The sequence below is a fragment of the Natator depressus genome, chromosome 8 (assembly GCF_965152275.1).
Source record: "Natator depressus isolate rNatDep1 chromosome 8, rNatDep2.hap1, whole genome shotgun sequence".
Classification (NCBI taxonomy): Eukaryota; Metazoa; Chordata; order Testudines; family Cheloniidae; genus Natator; species Natator depressus.
The window spans coordinates 3,019,722-3,039,139 of record NC_134241.1 but is presented as its reverse complement, the minus strand read 5'-3'; the positions used below and the strand labels follow the sequence as shown (position 1 = coordinate 3,039,139).

At 40.3% G+C, this 19,418-nt stretch overlaps 1 protein-coding gene across 1 annotated transcript in view; it reads right to left on the bottom strand.

Moving 5' to 3' along the window:
* The window catches only part of CLINT1 (clathrin interactor 1), a 76,779-nt gene that overhangs the window by 56,485 nt on the left and 876 nt on the right, over positions 1-19,418 (bottom strand). The gene's annotated exons all lie outside the window — the stretch shown is intronic.

Sequence of the window (19,418 nt, the reverse complement as noted above, 5' to 3'; positions counted from 1 at the left end):
TAGTAAACAACACTTCCTTATCTGCTTTCTCTACACCAGTCATGATTTTGTAGACCTCTATCATATCCTCCCCTTAGTTATCTCTTTTCCAAGCTGAAAAGTCCCAGTCTTATTGATCTCTCCTCATACGGAAACCATTCCATACGCCTAATCATTTTTGTTGCCCTTTTCTGAACCTTTTCCAATTCCAATATATCTTTTTTGAGATGGGGCAACCACATCTGCACACAGTATTCAAGATGAGGGCATACCATGGATTTATATAGAGGCATCATGGTATTTTCTGTCTTATTATCTATCCCTTTCTTAATGATTCCCAACATTCTGTTCACTTTTTTGACTGCCGCTGCACATTGAGTGGATGTTTTCAGAGAACTATCCACAATGACTCCAAGATCTCTTTCTTGAGTGGTAACAGCCAATTTAGAACCCATCATTTTATTTGTATAGTTGGGATTATGTTTTCCAGTGTGCATTACTTTGCATTTATCAACACTGAATTTCATCTGCCATGCTGTTGCCCAGTTACCCCATTTTGATAGATCCTTTTGTAGCTCTTTGCAGACTGCCTGAGTCTTAACTATCTTGAGCAATTTTGTATCTGCAAGTTTTGCCACATCACTGTTTACCCCTTTTACTAGATCATTTATGAATAGGACTGGGCCAAGTACAGACCCCTGGAGGACACCACTATTTACTTCTCTCCATTCTGAAAACTGACCATTTATTCCTACCCTTTGTTTCCTATCTTTTAATCAGTTACCAGTCCATGAGAGGACCTTCCCTCCTATCCTGTGGCAGCTTACTTTGCTTAAGAGCCTTTAGTGAGGGACCTTGTCAAAGGCTTTCTGAAAATTTAAGTACACTATAGCCACTGGATCCTACTTGTCCACATGCTTGTTGACCCCCTCAAAGAATTCTAGTAGATTGGTGAGGCATTATTTCCCATTAGAAATACCATGTGGACTCTTCCCCAGCAAATTATGTTTATCTATTTGTCTTACAATTTTGTTCTTTACTATAGTTTCAACCTGTCTGCCTGGTACTAAAGTCAGGCTTACCGGCCCAAACTCTGGAGCCCATTTTAAAAGCAGCTTCAGTGTTGTTTTGCAGTGCGACTACTCTCACTCAAACTAGGCTAACTCAGGAGAAGTGAAGTCAAGCCAAGCCAACACTGCAACTAAGACAAACCCTTAGTCATTTTTTTAAAACAAGTTTATAAAACCTGAATATTTTCGCTATCCTGCAAGCATCATCTACAGTTAGAGAGTGTGTTTATTTAGTGGGGTTTTTGTTTGTTTTTTTAAAAAAAATCACTGTTGAAAAAAACCACCCTCCATCCCAGTCCTCATCTTCTGAATTACTAATACTACTTTTCAACCCACCCAAGAACATTAATTTCCTGGGAAACATTCTCAATCTACAGACTTCTACGGCTTCTACCGCTGCAGCATCTGAGTACCTAACAAACATTGATAGTCTTACAATGCACCTTCTCAATACATTGCTCTTTAGTATTGTGTGTTTGCTTACAGGCTTTCAGTTCATGGGACACCAGTTATACCCAAACCACATATTATATCAAGGGCTTTACTCACATGTAGCTGTAATACATCTACTGCATTCCTTTCACAAGCAAGACTGAAATCTGATAAAAAAAGTTATCAAATTTATCTCGCAAATCATGCCAGATAAATACAGTGACCAAGTGACACTATTTTTGCCCTATATTGTGCTAAAGCAAGAATGCATTGGCTGTGACTAGATCAATGGAGCTCATTCCTAGACTCCACTGGCATATAGCAAGAAGAGCACATTGCAAATGATAAAGAAACACAAATTTAAGACAGTTTCCAAAGTGGCTTCCCTTTTTCTGCAGATGCAAGAATTGCCAAAACTAAGGCTATCCCCCTCCATTCAACCCTGATAATAAATGGGCAGGGGAAAACTCTTGAGCTCAAGTAATCTAGAGTTTTGAAGAAGCTGAAATATTAGTTCAGATGGTAAAGCAATAGTCCGTGGTCTCACTTCGTGATCTAGTTAATTTTAGCCTGATTACACCCAATTTGCTGACATAAAGAGGTTTTTCAGCATAAATCTATTAAATGAGAGCTGACCAACTCAACAACTTGAAATTTTTCATTTCATACATCTTTTAATAACCCCTTATTACATTCAGGTCAATATGCTGGCTAGTTACGTGATGGAGATATCAACAGGTACTCTTCCAATCTCAAACACCACTACTCATTTTTTAGTGCCCCGGCACTGGCTCAGACATTCTGCAGAGAGGCTATGCTACAACATACTAAGGTCTTGTCTACACTGCATGTTGATGTGCACCAGCTGGGATGTAAACTATAGTGCACACCAGTGTGCTGTGCACTAACTGGGCCCGTTGATGCACGCTAAAAGTTCCCTAGCATGCACTGATGTAGTTCTATTTCAAACAGTACTATGTCAACATACACTAGAAGACTTTTAGTATGCACCAATCATGTTCACACCACACTCGTGTATATTAGAATTTACACCCAAGCTGGTCTGCACTAACGCTTAGGGCTTGTGAACACAAAAACTCTGCCACCTTAGCTATGCCTGTATAGTTAAAAACAGTACAAACCCCGAGTGTTGACACAGTTAGGAGAATAACTTACACCTGCATAACTTACACTTTCCTACTGGTATAATCTAGTCCAATGTTGGGGGTATACTGCTTTAACTATTTAGGTCTGCAAACCCCAAACTTTTGAGGATTGTCCCCCCCACCGCTGTCCTTGCCTCCCCTTCTCCCCCACCCCCCTGGAGCGGGACTGCAGCTGTGTGTGGGAGTGTAATATGAACAGGAGTAAGGGGGCCGCGGCTAGGGATGGGTCTGGGAGCGGGGCCACGGCTTAGGGTGGGATCAGGGCTGCAGCCAGGCCTGTGGCCAGCTGCAGGTCTGCTCCTGGCCTTGCCCCCAGGCCAGGAAAGGAGCTGCAGCACACTTTGGGGACCTCTGATTTAGGTTTAAAAAAAACTCACCCCCCCCCAACCAAAATAGTTAAATCTGTACAAAAACTGTAGATCAAGCCCAAGACAGCTGAAACTAAAATGAAACAAGTTTTCCGGAGAATGGAATATATTCCTTCTTCTCTAGAAGAGATATTATGTAATGAGTTATACTACAAACCTTTTAAGTTAAAAAGAACTCCAGATATTTTATAAGGAGGCAGTATATTTTCTTGTCCTCTTCCCTCTGGATATTCTAGGAACACTCTACTCTAGTTTACTTTAAGTGTTGTATCAAGGCAGCCCCTAAGATTCCAGACATTGTTTCCACTATAACCTTACTTTCAGAATCTATTCCTTGGCCATAACATTTTAATCCAGTCTGCCATAAATGGGTCTGTCTGAATCCAAGTTCTCCCTTAGAAAAATATAACAGAATTTTCACATTAAAAAAACCCTAAGCCTGAATAATCTCTGCATGCAAAATTTTAGCTCCCTAAGTAAACATTGTTTCAAATGCATACTGGGAACAATATTCAGATACATCTTAAATATATTTGAACCCAATGGTCTGTAACATCACAATGTACAATAGCACATTTTTTTCTAAATCTTCATCCTTTTATCAAAAGAAGCAGCTTTAAAGAACAGCAGCAAAAAAACACTGCTGCCCAATCTTCTCCTGTTTCAGATTTTTCTCTGTTCTCTGATGAATTTGGATTACTATAATTTTGCTTTCCCACTCCCTGAATAGCTAATTAAGGATAACAAAAGATGCAGTTACCAACTCTCAATATACTCAATTAGCTCAATACTTCTGTTTACCTTTAAGATTTCAGTGAAGCAGAGTCACAACCTACAAATCCTTTTATTTTATAGAGTTGGAGAAAGTTATTTCATAAGATGTAACAAACCAGAGAATCTTATATGAATGGCTACAGTCCACCTCCATTTGTTCACACTAAACTATGCCAGACAAATTGCATACAAATAAAATTGTGACAATGGAACATCCAGGATAAGAGATATCTATATACGTCAGTCGCTCTTTAAACTTTTCTTTTTGGGGGGGGGGGGGCGCGGAGGCAGTGGGGGAGAGAGAACTTAACTGAGACGGAGCTAAAAATACATTACAAATACCTTATGGTGATCACTGAAGATAAATATTCTTTTGTATTGCAAAGCTTGGCTGCCAATATTATATACACAAAATAGTTTTTTAAAATGCTCATACAGAAGGACAATGTGAAGTTTCCTCTCCTTTCGGAGGTATCATTTATTAAAATGGTTCCACTAGGAGAGCAAACAATTAAATCCTCAAAAGACAATATACGGTGGTTTCATTTCCATCATAGCCCCAGTTTCTAGTTTCTGCCTGCAAGTACAATGAAAAGAGGAAAATCTGAGATGAAGCAACAGACTTTAACACATTAAAATAATTTTTCACTATGATCAGATATAAAAACTTACAAATTAATGGGAAGATTTGTACATACAGTAAACCTCAGAGGAACAAATAACTCGGGAGTGGAAGTGGTTTGTAACTCTGAAATGTTCGTAACGCTAAACAAAACGTTATGGTTGTTCTTTCAAACGTTTACAACTGAACAGTAACTTAATGCAGCTTTGAAACTTTACTATGCTGAAGAAAAATATTGCTATTAACTATCTTAATTTAAATGAAAAGCACAGAAACCATTTCCTTATCTTGGCAAAAAAAATTAAACTTTTCCCTTTATTTTTTTAGTAGTTTATGTTTATAAACCCCCAGTATTAGGTAGGTTTTTGTGTGTGTTTGTTTTTTGTTTGGTTTCTGCTGCTGCGCTGTCCGGTTTCAAATGAGGTGTGTGGTTGACTGGTTTAACTCTGGTGTTCTACTGTACTAGAATCTGATCATTGCAATTGTGCTAGGTAAATTGCTATAATATATTTATATTATTTTGCATAATTAACCAAACGAATTCTGTCATTTTGACAGTCTAATGATGGAAAATAGGAATGAGAACCCAGTTTCCAATTAGAAAGTTTTGGATTTTTAAGTTTCCAAGTTACTGCAAGTAAAACTATATTATGATGTCACCAAAAAGATTATTAATTTACCATGCAACAGCCTGAATGTTTAGTATTTTCAAGGCTTAATTGGAAAGCAGTTTCTTTCAGCCTTACTTCATCTCATCATATGGTGACTAGAAAGCATCATGAAAAATTACAGCTTTCTTTCATGCTTCAGAGATGCACACACAGCTACTGACTTCAGTGAGATCCCCATCTAAGGGGAGATTCTGACTGTATCAAATTCATTCCAAAATGAATTTGAATATTTTAAGAAGTTTTAGAACCTCAATAGAACACAACCCCCAAAACACTTCCTGTCCCTTGCCAGTCTTCCACAGTGCTCCCCCCTCCAAGTCCCACTTAAAAGACAAGTTTCAGACTAGCAGCTGTGTTAGTCTGTATCCGCAAAAAGAAAAGGAGGACTTTAGAGACTAAGGTGCCACAAGTCCTCCTTTTCTTTTTAAAAGACAAGAAATCCTACCTTGTGTGTGTGAAGCTGCATGTCAGGTGGCACTCAAGTGATAAATGAGGCGAATATCAGTTGCTGTTTTGGGGGCAAGGATAGGGCAGACAACAAGGAGAGGAGCATATTCCCTAATCCATATTAGGTCTTTTTATCATTGCTGCAGATTAATGAGGCTGGGCTGTGTATTTTAAGAAGTTTGAGAAATTCTAACTTATCCTGTCATTTTAACATTTCTAATTGTATCCTAGATGGGCCAGCTATTTTCTGCTACACAATAAATATGCAGTCTATATCAAACTGGTGAGGTAGATATGGAATACACTTTAAGAGTATCATAGAAAGCTTCCTTAAAACACAGACACTCCACAGTGGCTTGGTATCACACTAGCTGGAACCTAATGACAATCTGATCCATGTCCAAACAGATTTACTTATCTATTCAAAAATACTATTCTACACAAAGTACTGGTTTGTTAATGATTCATCAACCCTAAAACAAGAATAATTAAAGTACATCCCTCCAGTGCTTCGAACACAATTTACATTAGCTTAGAACTTTGAGTTGAAAGTGTCTCATATGTGGCTATCTGCACAGCTACTAAATCAAATTTTAGTCGCCAAATGTGTGATCTACTTCAGTTTGCTGCTGTTTTCACAAATTAGCAGAGGTGCCCAAGATAAACCAGAAATAATGTCGTGTTCAACCCCAAAAGAGTGACTGGGATGAGAATGCAACAAACATTGGGTAAACAAAGTCAGAAGTCTGAAGCAGTGATGTGCGAAGGAGAATGCAGCCCTAAGAAAGTGTGGCCAAGTCTAAAGTTGTAATCATTGTGACATGCACAACTGTCCTAAAACATTACTAAGAGCAACTCTTCTAGAAACCAAAAACCACCTCGTCACAACCTAGACATTAAATATTTCTGCACTACCCCATCTTTATAATCCTTGCCCTTCAGGGACAGAGTAGGGGAGTCCCTTTTGAGGTTGCAAAATTCCTCAAAACTCTTAGGGCTTGTCTATACTTACATTTTATAGCACTCTAACTTGCTGGCTCAGGGGTGTGAAAAATCACCCCTGAGTGCAGCAAGTCTGAGCTGCTAGTATAGACAGGCCCGAGCGCTGGGAGCCATGCTCCCAGCGCTCAGAGCTAATCCCGTGGTGGAGGTGGAGTACCAGGAGCGTTCCCATGGGAGTGCTTTGAAGTTTCCAGTGTAGCCATGCCCTTAGTTTGTGTTTTTACACTGGCTTCACTTAGGCCTATTGATGGAATTATTCAGTCATGAAAGTCTCCATTGTACTTACAGATCTCAAAGGTTATGTCTACACTGGGAAGTGTTTCCTAGCTGGCACTGATGGCCATTTGGGCTAGCCACCTGAGTCCAAGGTTCCCCAACCCCCTGGTCTGAGTTCAGGTGGCTAGCCTATGGTGCAACATCCACAAGGTGATTTTTTGCATGCTAGCTCAAGTTGAGCTAATGAGAGTATCTGGACTGGGAATCACACCTCCCAGTTGCAGCACAGACATACCCAAAGTGATTACCCAGTCTGGGAAATATCAAAGTATGTAACTTAATCAGTTGAAACTAGATTAATTGAAACCTAGTTATTTGGATTGCTTTCTTTAAGCTTAGTACAGTCCCAACTGAGGACACTGAGGCAAAATTCCAAACTGACATTCTCTCTAAAAGAAGATACTCAATAATTTGGCTCTACTCTTCAGAAACAGGGTATGAACAGGGAGAAATAAAATTAGTCTTTAAAGAAACTGTTGGACTTCTTTATGTGAGTGACCTTTGTAGTCCCAGATGCACTACCATCTCTGTCTAAGGAGCACATTCTCAAATGTGAAGGACTTTAGCTAAACAATATCATTTATTCCAAGTCAAGCTGGGAAGTTAAAGCTCTCACATAACTCAAAATATACATCTCCTCTGTCTACCTTTATCGGTTTCCTGTGAATACAGACTGCGATGTCAGTAAGATGAGAGACATGCTGCAAGAAAGATGGAGGCAGACCAATGAGAGAGCTGAACACATTAGTATGCACATTGCGGAATAATGGCAGGCATTTGCCACACCATCTTAGTCAGGTCTAGGAGCGCCTCATTAACAGGTAGATTCACTCTGGAGGGTGTTGCCAACTGCAAGGTATCCAGCAGCTTGTTTTGAGGATCCTTGACCTCCTCCAGCAGGATCTGCAGAATATCTGCTACCCTTCTAATGAGGTCCTGAAACTGCCTGAAGTCATCAGCCATGGAAGGTAGTGGAGGCATAACGGTCTCATCCGGTGATGATGAAATAGGAGTGTCAGGGGTGACAACTTCTTCTGCCCTAGCTTCCTGTTCTTTGAAAGTTTCCACCTGTGGTGGGGGGATGGGTGGGGAGGAGGATGTGAAACCTTGGTCTCCCTGGGGGATGACATGTCGTCTGTTAAATTGATGCCAACAGGTAGCCCACAGGTCCCAATACAGCCATTATGGGTCTGCAAAGATGCAGAGCTGCATGCAAAGCTGGTTCTACCATCCTTGGTCACCTGCAAGCTCCTCCCTGTGGCTGGCTAAAAGCAGATTCCCAAAGGCTTACGTAGGAGAACCCTCCCTGGAACCAAGGAGACCTACTGGGAATCTTCTTCTTGCACATCTTCCAATGGGGGAGGTCAGGAAGCAATTGAGGATGGAGGAGAACCCTGGGCCATGGGATGGCTGCTCAGAGACAGAGGCCTCAGTAACGAGAGACATTCAGTACCTGTCAACAATGGGACTCAGGTTCTTCCAACACTGAGAGGTACCTCAAGTATAGGAATTCCCAACAGCATCGAGGACGATGGGCATAGTACAGGCATTGTAGATATCAGATGCCATTGCTTGCTGAGTACCGAGGGTACCACTTGCACAGAAACTCTCAGCTGAGCTGCCTGCATCAATATTGATGGCTGGATTGAGGCGTGTGTCAGCACCAATGGCTGATGCTTCAGGCCAAACTCAACGGTTCTCTGTGCTTGTTCTCCTTACTGGTGGGGAGCATCGGTGCCCTATTGGAGCCATGCATCCTCTCCTTGGAGCTCCAGGGCTCCACAGGCCTGCTGTACTAGAGGAAGAGTCCTCAGACTCAATGCTACCTTCAGAGACCGAGGACCTTACCAGGGATGTGGTCTTTTTTGGAGCAGGCTCCTTAGAGTGAGAGTCCACGGTCCTCTTTCTGGGAGTCTTCCCAGTGGATTTCATAGACTTTCCTTTCTCAGAGGAACCATGCCCTGAGATTGATGGGGCACTGGATCTATCCGGGGACAGATGTATTGGGGGGGTGGGGGAGGCTCCTGACCTGGCTTAGGGTGTATTCCATGGCTTGAAGGGTGTATTCCATGGCTAGCAGTTTGAGCTTTATCTCACTGTTCTTCCTTGCTCTGGACATAAGAACCAAACAGAATTACTTCTGGGAGACATGGGAATCCCCCAGGCAATGGACACACTTGGCATACCTGTTGCTTACCCATAGAGCCTCCCGAGAAGAGAGGCAGTGTTTGAACTCTGGCAAGCCAGGCATGTCCTGCCAGGAGAAGACAATTCTCCGGGAGGGAAGAGAGGGGGGGGAAAAAATCTTAAAAAAAAAAAAAACAACCAAAAAACCCACTATACTGAACACTAAGGAATTGTCTTCATTACCAGGGTAAGTCGATTTAAGTTATGCTACTCCAGCTACGTGAATAACTTACCCCAGTATATTTGCTGCGCTGCATCAACGGGAGACGCTCACTGGTCGACTTACCTTACTCTTCTCGGGGAGCTGGAGTACTGGAGTCGACCGGAGAGCACTCTGCTGTCGATTTAGCGGGTCTTCACTAGACCAACTAAATTGACACCACCTACATCAACTGCAGCAGCGTCGATCTTCCCAGCAGTGAAGACCAGCCCTTCCTTACAACTATCTAACTGCAAGAAAAAACAGAAGGCCGAGTATGCTCTAGGTGGGTGTGGTAGGGTTCCCTCTCAGACCAAGGCGGTAGAGAAGAAACTGAGGGCAGCTTCATCACACACCTCTATATAGCCTCAGGGTCTGCCATGAGGAAGTACAGGGCACATGTGAAGGTCATATGGATGCTGCTAGCTCGAACTCTCCAATCAAGGGCTCAAGAGGTGCAATGTGCACCTGAAGTAGAGCACCCATAGGGACACTACTCGAAAAAGCAGTTTGAGTTCAAGACGCCCGCTATATACTACTGGTTTCTCTAGCAGCCCATAGTTGAAGTGCAGGGTTTTTTCTCCCACTGATACATGTACATAACTGTCACAAACAATTGGAGTGATGTATGTGCATAGAGGGAAAAATGGTGATCTGCTATTTATGTCTTCATTATTTGTAACTGGATTTTATATTACTTTGTTCAACAAGTTATGAGGTTTTGGAGGAAAGGGGTTGTTTGGTTTTTTTTTAGTAAAAGTGATTGACCAGATGCCTTTAACATGGTTGCTCAGAAAAAAATAGAAGCTCTCTCTCTTGAAAACATCTCTATTTTCAAATTGTCACTTTATACACCGGAAGTTAGAGCTAATCAAGTATTTTTATTCTGTTTTTCTATTTTGTAAACCATTTTCCAATTTTGAAACAGGAGAACAATCAAAACTAATTAAAGTAAGTAGAAATATTTAAATCTCAAGCATACAAAGGCTGCGTTTTAAAGTGGCACGTGAAAACAGAAATGCACATTGATATTTTTTGGCGTGGAAAAGGGACAGCCCTATCATTATGCTTTCAGTCACCACTAATTTACAGCTGAGCACTCCTCTCTTAATGGTCTTTCAGCCATTCAAGTATTCCTTTTATTTAAAGACGGACTGAGAAAACAAAAGCAGGCTCACACTCCCAATTTGTGGGGGTGGGAAAGCACCATCCTACAATCAAGGAAATCTCTTGTTTTTATTACTGAGTTCTGACATGGAGCCATCACTAAATCCGATATCCCAGTCACCTATCAGGGTACACACAATTTACTCACCCCAGAGGCCAAGAGGATCTTTTCTTTCCTAACGTTGCCATAAAGCCAATCTTACAACGAAGCAAAGCTATTCCAGCTAGGAGCAATTCAGAGGGATTCATAATTTTTTGCATCTGCCTCATTATCATGTTGCTTCCAGAAAATGAGGAAGAGAAATGGCCATCAGCCAGCTCTACCTCTAAACTCTGTAAATGTGCTCACTGTTCACCCAAGGGGGAGAGAGAGAGCCAGGCACCAATGGATCCTCACTTTAAGGTTTCCACTGAAACAGATCATGGCAGTCTATGCTGTCACGCATGGGAAAAAAAATAAAGACAAAAAGCAGGTGCTGCATAGTTTAGTTAGAAGCTGAAATTAGAGGGTGCATACACAGCATCTGAGTGCAGGATTCTTCCTTTGGAATTCAAATGATTTAGTTACAGCTGCGATGCTTATGTATAGATTACTTGGAAAGGAGCAATCCTGATTAGAAATGTATACAATGGAAAGAAATTAGTTAGGCTTTTGGGAAGAAAGCACGTGTACACCACACTATTTATAACGCACTGTGGTAGGCAGCATATCTGGAGGAAATAGCACAGCACTGGGAGCAAAGCACATCTGAGTTTTAATCCTGGTTCTGCTGCTCTCACACTGTGTAGTGCTGGGCAAGGCACTTCACCTCCGCCTGACTTCCCTTAGCCATAAAATGAAAGCAAGGCTTAGCTACTTGAGAGATGTCAAAGTTAGTTCATGTCTGAAGAGCACTCTAAAGATGCTTAGATCAGGCACTCGAACTAAGATTAGCATACAGTACATACAGTGCTTATCTTGGTTCTAAGTGTTGTATTTTTACACTCCATACAAGGGTAAGAGTTTCAACCAAATTGGGTCCTGTTCTATAACTAGGCTCTGAGGAACGATAGAAATACAAATAAATAATAATTAAGGAGCTCTAAGATCAAGCCATCACAGGAATAAAGCTTGAGTGGATGAGTTATGACACACAAGCTTCCCAAAGTCTTCCTGATCACAACTGCCTTTTTAAATTTAAAATTATGTGCCCAATTAGATCACTCCACTGGCTGAACATTCTAACACCACAGAATGCCGTTACCCATTAAATGCAATTACGTATGGCAGGTCTTAGTACAAGAGGTTACAAATCATCAGTGGTACAATGCCTATGAATGCACACAAGGTAGTATGTCAAGGGACAAAGGGGCACATTTTGGAAAGTAATTTCTTCAAGCCATCCTAACCATCCTTATGAATATCAGGCAATTAGAGCTACCTTCACTTGTCTGCATGAACCATAAGATTTCATTAATATTGAATGTCAGGTATTTCAAGATCTTAAACCACAGAAATTGCCATACTGGATCCAATTGCGGTCCATCCAAGTCCAATACGCCATATGACAGGCAGATGCTTCAAATGGAAGGTTTAAGAAACCCTGTAATAGGCAATTATGGAATAACTTGCCAGCAGACATGATTCTTCCTTACCCCAGCAGAGGTTGTAGGTCTTTACCCAGAAGCATATGGTTTTATTTCCTTTCCAAGTTGGCAGAGGACAGATTTCACTGCTTCCTGGAAACTGAGGAATCAGAGTAATTTAGCAACACAGAACCACACCAAAAGGGTGAAATACAGCTTCATTGTAGAGGGGAAAAAATAATTAATGTTTTAATGATTACCACGATTTACTCAGTTTTTTGGGTATTCACGTAAACCAAGTGCTCTGCACTCAAACCTATTTTGTATAATACATGTATATATTTGTGTGTATATGACTACACCCACTTATCTTGCATTAAAAATATTGCTTCACTTTCATCTACCTCTTATTTTCTGGGCGATAATTTACTGGTACATTTTGGATAGAGGAAAAAAAGCTTTGCCTCAAAAACAGCGCATAGGCACAGAGGTGCAGAAGTTGTGTTCTTTCAAAAATGAGTAATTTATAGTACAATATTAAATGACATGCACTAGTTACTAGTGCGATTCATTTAGAAAGGTAGACAAGTAGGTAGAGTGACTACTTGAAATTAAGCTGGAACTGTTCTCTTTGTTACTAAGCTGTTCATTCAAGCCCTACAAGAAACAAAAGGCTCTGGGAAAGATGCTGCCTGTGACAGCCGTGCTCAGCAAACACAGTTACATACAAGCACAGAGTGTATCATATAGCTTCACAATGATCTTTCTTCTCAATCCCAACACTACGTTCCTTCTCTCTCTCAGAAGGACTGAAGAGCAGAGAAGAAAAGTACATTTAAGGATGGAGACAGTAACAATCACCTTGCTTGTAATAAGGATACAAAACGCTCACTGTTAAAGCAGTTATCACCAGGAGGTTTCATAAAGCAGCAATGGGAGGATAACTCATGCAGTGAGGGTTAACTGTCCCTTACATACAGTGATCAATATGCTCCTTGCTCTAGAGATCTTACTTATGCAGAACAAAATAAATCTTAAATATAAGGTAAAATGAAATGACCCTGGAGCTAGAGGGGAGTTTACAGGAAGGTCAGACAGCTGTAGATAAGTACTAGACAGTTATTTACCCTTCAGCTGGATATATCATGTGACAGATCATTTACCATAATACCTGCTATTACTAAGCCAATGAGCAATAACTCAGTCATGGAAGGGCTGAATACTCTGGGTGGACAAATCCATAAACCAAAAAGAAAACTGCCTGTTAACAAGCTCAGCAATTACAGGCATAAGGAAAAATTGCTGAAAGTAGGTAAATGAGGTGATTTAAATCACACAGTGGGGTAATGGTAAGGCCCTACTTACATCTTGGTCACACATCAGCAAAAAAATATAAGCAACAGGGAGTTGAAAGTGAAATATAAGCCATATAACTGTAGGGTAAACTACTGATGAGCAATACTATTTAATCACTAAACATGGTGCAGACTTAACATGGGCAGATACACAAGCACATGCGACTAGGCGACAGGAACTCCAGAGTACTAGCGTTCATTACCATTGTCTCACACTACAGAGCTGAGCACTTAATACTAGTGCAAACGTTACTACCCATTCTAAACAGGGACATAAACACTTGCTCTGCATATCAAAACACAGAAATTACCTAAATGCATATATTTGGCAGGACAGTAATAGTGAAATATGTTTCCATAAATATCTCACTTGAAGTAGGGCCTACAGTGATATGGAACTATACACTGTCACGTGGGAGTAGAGCTATATATATGCATTTACCTCTATAGCCAACAGCGAGGAGGCATGTTGAAGTGTTGTGTAGGTGACACTTTCACCCTGGGGAGGGGTATGGTCAAGTTTCAACTATCAAAGCTCCAAAGCAATTCTATGATGTCCTCCAAGACTGATTATGTAACTATGGGATCAGAACCCATCTACGGGGGGGGCGGGGAGGGGGAACTATATAAGGGCAGGGAATTTAGAATTCAAGATCTCCCTCACCCTTTTAATTAACCCGTATATCCAAGTATCTCCAAAACATAAGCAGAGTAGCTACCAATCTTCTGTACCACTAACTCATACATCTAAACTGTAATCCAAATGAAAACAGTCTGAAAACATTTGGATCATCCTGTGCTCATTACATTCATATTTTTCAGTGTGACACCTACTTTGTCTAGGCCATTCCTGGTTTTAGATCTTCCAAACCTCTTATTTCAAGATTACTTTCTCCTTATAGGAGAATGTTAATTTTTAAATTGATAAAATCAGATTGTCTAACATTTTGTACTATTATCAATTCATTTCTCACTCCAGAAGCCATGGGCATTCAGGAGATAACAGAAGCTCGGAGCAGTAAAATAATGAAATGCTGCAGAAAGTGAAACCCCTGGCTATAAAGTCAACAGATTGAGATCTGATTGTTGCTTGTCACAGTAGGTCCAAGGTTAAGTAGGATGGAGGGAACAAGTTATCAATGTGCTCTAAAAGCCTGTGATGGGAGCTTCTTAGACAACACGCAAAGTTACGACATGTTATATTTATGCATCAGCTTTTATTCCCCCCACAGGATCCCAAACTGTTTGGCAAACTATAGAAACACAAACATATGAATCGTACCCACACTACTTTAAATGCAGCCACTTCAGGGGAAGAACACATCTGTTGTTTAAACAGGGCAAAGCAACAATATGCAAACAGTTCATTCAGGACAGTAAATTAAGAATACTGCATCCAACTGAAAGCAGAAGAGGGATTCAGGAAGTCAAAACATATGTACAATTACCTAAATTAGAATTTGGCAAGGATACTAGAGCTAACATTTCCATTCCTTTGAAAAGTACACCAAGGGATCTTAAGAACATAACCATACTGGGTCAGACCAAAGGTCCATCTAGCCCAGTATCCTGTCTACCAACAGTGGCCAATGCCAGGTGCCCCAGAGGGAATGAACAGAACAGGGAATCATCAAGTGATCCATCCCCTGTCGCCCATTCCCAGCTTCTGGCAAACAGAGGCTAGGGACACCATCCCTGCCCATCCTGGCTAACGGCCATTGATGGATTTATCCTCCATGAATTTATCTAGTTCTTTTTTGAACTCTGTTATAGTCTTGGTTTCACAACGTCCTCTGGCAAAGAGTTCCACAGGTTGACTGTGCGTTGCATGAAGAAATACTTCCTGTTTGTTTTAAATCTGCTGCCTATTAATTTCCACTTGGTGACCTCTAGTTTGTGTTTTAGAGTAGCAGCCGTGTTAGTCTGTATCCGCAAAAAGAAAAGGAGGACTTGTGGCACCTTAGAGACTAACAAATTTATTTGAGCATAAGCTTTCATGAGCTACAGTTAGTTGAATGACAGGGTTCTTTTTTGGACTGTGTCTTGTTTTAAACTTTCCTTTATAAGCTTCTCTGGAAAAACCTTTTATAGAATACGAAGCATTGCACACAACAAAACTGAAAAAAGGAAATTTCAAGATACATAATATTTACAAAATATTCAGTCCCCATAGTTAAAATTGGCTAACATCAAGGCCTAAAATGGATGTTTCACCCAAGAGACTAAGGCCAGGTTCCCACTACAAACTCTTGTCATGTGATGAGGTGTGACTTGACTGAAATAGCTATGCTGGCAAAAAGCCCTACTGTAGACATTTATGCCAACAAAATTGTGCTTTTGATGGCATAGCTGATTTTACTTGTAGGGGCTGGGCTTAAATAAACAAGACCAACAAAAGCACAGATTTGCTGGTATCAGCTGCCTCTACACTAGGATTGGCCAGTATAACAGCACAGCTATACTGGCAAAGCACTACTAAAGTAGACCTTAACCTAAGTTTCTGACGGCATAGCACTTCATAACATTCTGCCAGGGCACTGGTTCAGCAATGACTCAGAGGGGAGGGTGCCACCTGAATCACCAGGATCACATCATGCAATACCCTAGATTTTTCTTCGGCAGGAAGAAGAGAGCTCTGCAGACCAGAATCAACCCTGTTTGGTGGTAGGACAGTGAACAAGATGACAGCTCAATGCAGTAGGGCTGCAGTCAAAGTTTATTGTTTTGTTTCAAATATTACTTAGTTTTTTAAAAAACAAAACTAACTTCCAAATGACACAAGCTCACAGATTCAAAAGGTTTCATCTGTTCCAATGTTAATTTACTTTCAAGTTAATAATAACTCAAAAATAGCAATTTATTCCAGAAAAGATGAGAAAATTCAAGTCAGAAGCCTGCAAGCAGTAATAAGCTATGCAAACAGGCAGTTCCTCATACTAATATGACACATTTGAGGAATACTTGTACAGACTGTGATATTTAGTAGCCTATGTTTTAAAATACTTCTGAACATCTCTGTGAAAAATGTGGTAATTAGAGACAGCAGGGATAAAATTAAAGGTGCAAAATCCCCTCCATAGATAGCAACAGAACTACATTAACCACTTGGTTTAGGCCCCAAACTATTTTCAACTGGCCAGTAAAGACATGGCATGAAATTATTGTTCATGTACAACTACTCAGTAAACCTATAAATTTAACAAGAAAAAAGTGTGAAGACTATTAAAAGGTTATATTAATAGCTAAAAATACTCAGGTCACACAGTGGAAACTGGAATAGTGTCTTCCCAAAACTTAAAGGGATACGATCAGGTAGTTAAAATAAAAAATTACAACTTTATTAAACATAAAAATCTCACAAAACTTTAGTTAAAATAGAAATATTTTCATGAAATTGAAGTAATCAAGATAACTTCTTTTTGGGGGGATTTAAATATTCCTCTTTAGTGTTTGGTTTGCAACCACCACTGCCTGGGTCCCAACCTGCAATTTGCTATGCATGGGTCCCTGGACCAACATGGAGCCAAGTGAATGGGGTTCTGTGTGGGCACAAGGGTCTACCCACATTAATAAATTGCAGGATCAGTGCCTTGGAATGGAAGCTCTTTGAGGACAGGACCACATTTTTGTTATATGTATGAACAGTGCCTCACACAATGGGAACTTAACCCCGTTTTGGACATCTAGGTACTACTGCAAAGTGATGCTAGTGCAGCTAAATCAAAAAGTAAAACTAGACAACTCAGTTTCTACCTAAACTGAGGGAAGCATACAAAGTAAACACCTTAAAAATGTTAATTATAAACTTGGATCTTTATTTGCACTTTTCATAATCTCTTGTCATGCCCAGTCTATTTTCAGATCATAAACTCTCAGGGGAAGGGAATGTGTTTTATACCTCTTCTGGAATTTCATCTAGCACACGCAGATGTTAACAACAAAATAATAAAAAAATAAGTAGTAATAGTAGTAACTTAAAAACAAATGATTACTAACTCCACAATGTCTTTTTTAGAGAATGAGAGCCTGGACAGTCTAGAAGTGGTTCTCCAATTTGACATCTGAGATGACTGATCAAACAGAGCTCTAAGCCAGCAAAAGACAAAGTGAAGGACACAGGTCATTGTGGTGTGAATCACAACAAAAGAATAGAAATAAATGATTGAATGGAAGTGTTCTTTTGTTATCAAGATATTTCTAACATAAACTTTTTGTATGAATTTATATAACAGATCAGTAAGTTACAATAGTAAGAAGGCCAAAATCAGCTTTACGTGGAACCAAGGTCTAGGAGATAAAATAAGCAAAAGACTTCAAATTAAAGTTTTCAGAACTGTGTTTTCAAGTTACTTGCACACATTTCAAGCCACTTCCTTATTTAAATCCCATTCTCCCTCTTCAAAGGGAGAAAGTGTTACTCTTGTTAAAATTCAACACTGTAGAAATAGAGGATTTTTTGAATGACTGATTTTTAATAATAAACAGAGTGGAGAAGCTACGATAATGGTCAAAGCCAGTGGATATGGCACTAGACATGAATAAGGAGACTGAGTTCTATTCCTAGCTCTTTCACTGAATATCTCAGCTTCCTTCTATATTAATGTTTAGGAAAGTAAAATAAATGTGTATGTATATTTGTTTATAACAAAACCTATGCAACAAAAACTAAACCCTGACCCCTGACAATGTCTTTTTAAAATCTGGAATTCAAGATCAGCACAGGAATACTAGAAACTGAAGGCCAACAAAACCTGACATACCACTTTTTCTATCTATTAAAACTAGTGTCCGCCATTGACAAGAATCAATTGCTGTCATAAAAAGGAGACTCAGCAGAGAAAAGGTAAACAACTTCCTGAGAAAAAGTCTTACACCCTGCATATTTTAAATGTCAACTTTGTTTCCTGTCCTAGAAAAGTCTCAGTTGTGTACTGAGTCAGGGTGCACCAGGAAGCAAAATGAATACTTAACCAGTGTCAATAAGAAACCGCTGTTCCTCTTCAGCTGGCTGTTTCTAAAGCAGGCTGGTTAAAAACTGTTCAGACAAACTAGAGTAACTGAAGATTAAACAAATAGAGTCATGTTTTGAAAGACAGATTCTTAAATTTTAAGGTCAGAAGTGACTATAAGATCATGTAGTCTAACCGCCTGTATAGCGCAGGCTAGAGAATTTCATCCAGTTACTCCTGTACTGAAGCTGATAGCTCATGCAAAGTTGCAAAAAGTTTACCATTAAATAAAAACTGCATTCTCTGATGCAGACACATTTTGGGTGAAATTCTCAGTCTTTTCTCCACCACAACAAATAAGGAATGGCAGAGAAACACACTAAGTGATAACTCATGTCGTGCTACATTCTTCAAAATGAGACAAAGGTGATGGTCATGATGATAGTAACCAAGGCAGCCAGGCTAGTGATAGAATTTCTCATGTGCAGCATGTAACTGCAAATAGCTGAGTCTACATGTTAGGTTGCCCTAAGGCACCTTACATCAACCTAATTCTGTAAGCATCTACATGAAAATGTAGCTCCCACCAATGTAACTCGCCCACTACATTGACTTAATAATTCCACCTCCAGAAGAGAAGTAGCACTTAGGTCAATGTAATCAGGTCGACACAGCATCAGTGTAGACACTGCATTGCTTACATTGACTGTTGCTGCCTTTCAGAAGCCATCCCACAATGCCCCATACTGACAGTTAAATCACTGCAAGCACTCCTTGTGAGGACACGATACAAGGAGCATAGTGTGGATGTGCAAAACCAATTTAACTACTGTGGTGGCTGTCTGTTGATGTAACTTAAACCAGCTTCATTTTGTAGTGTAGACTTGCCCTAAACTATCTGGGGTTTTTTAAGGTCCTCACAAAAGGAGTGTTTTATTTCCTGGATTGCCTTTTCCCCACCCACTTCGGCTCTGGCCTAAAGGCTGTGAGTCAGTTATAGCCACAGTAGCGATAAGGTGCAGCATGTGAATTCGGGGAGGGGGTGGCAGAAAACCTGAGAGAAGAGGAAATGAACCTTTGCAAGTATTCTGGGGATTTCTTCCAGTACAGGTCATTTTTTAAGTGTATCACTTCCTCTCCCACCTGAGAGGCCTGGAGGCCATGACAGGGGCCAAATAAGCAAGGGTC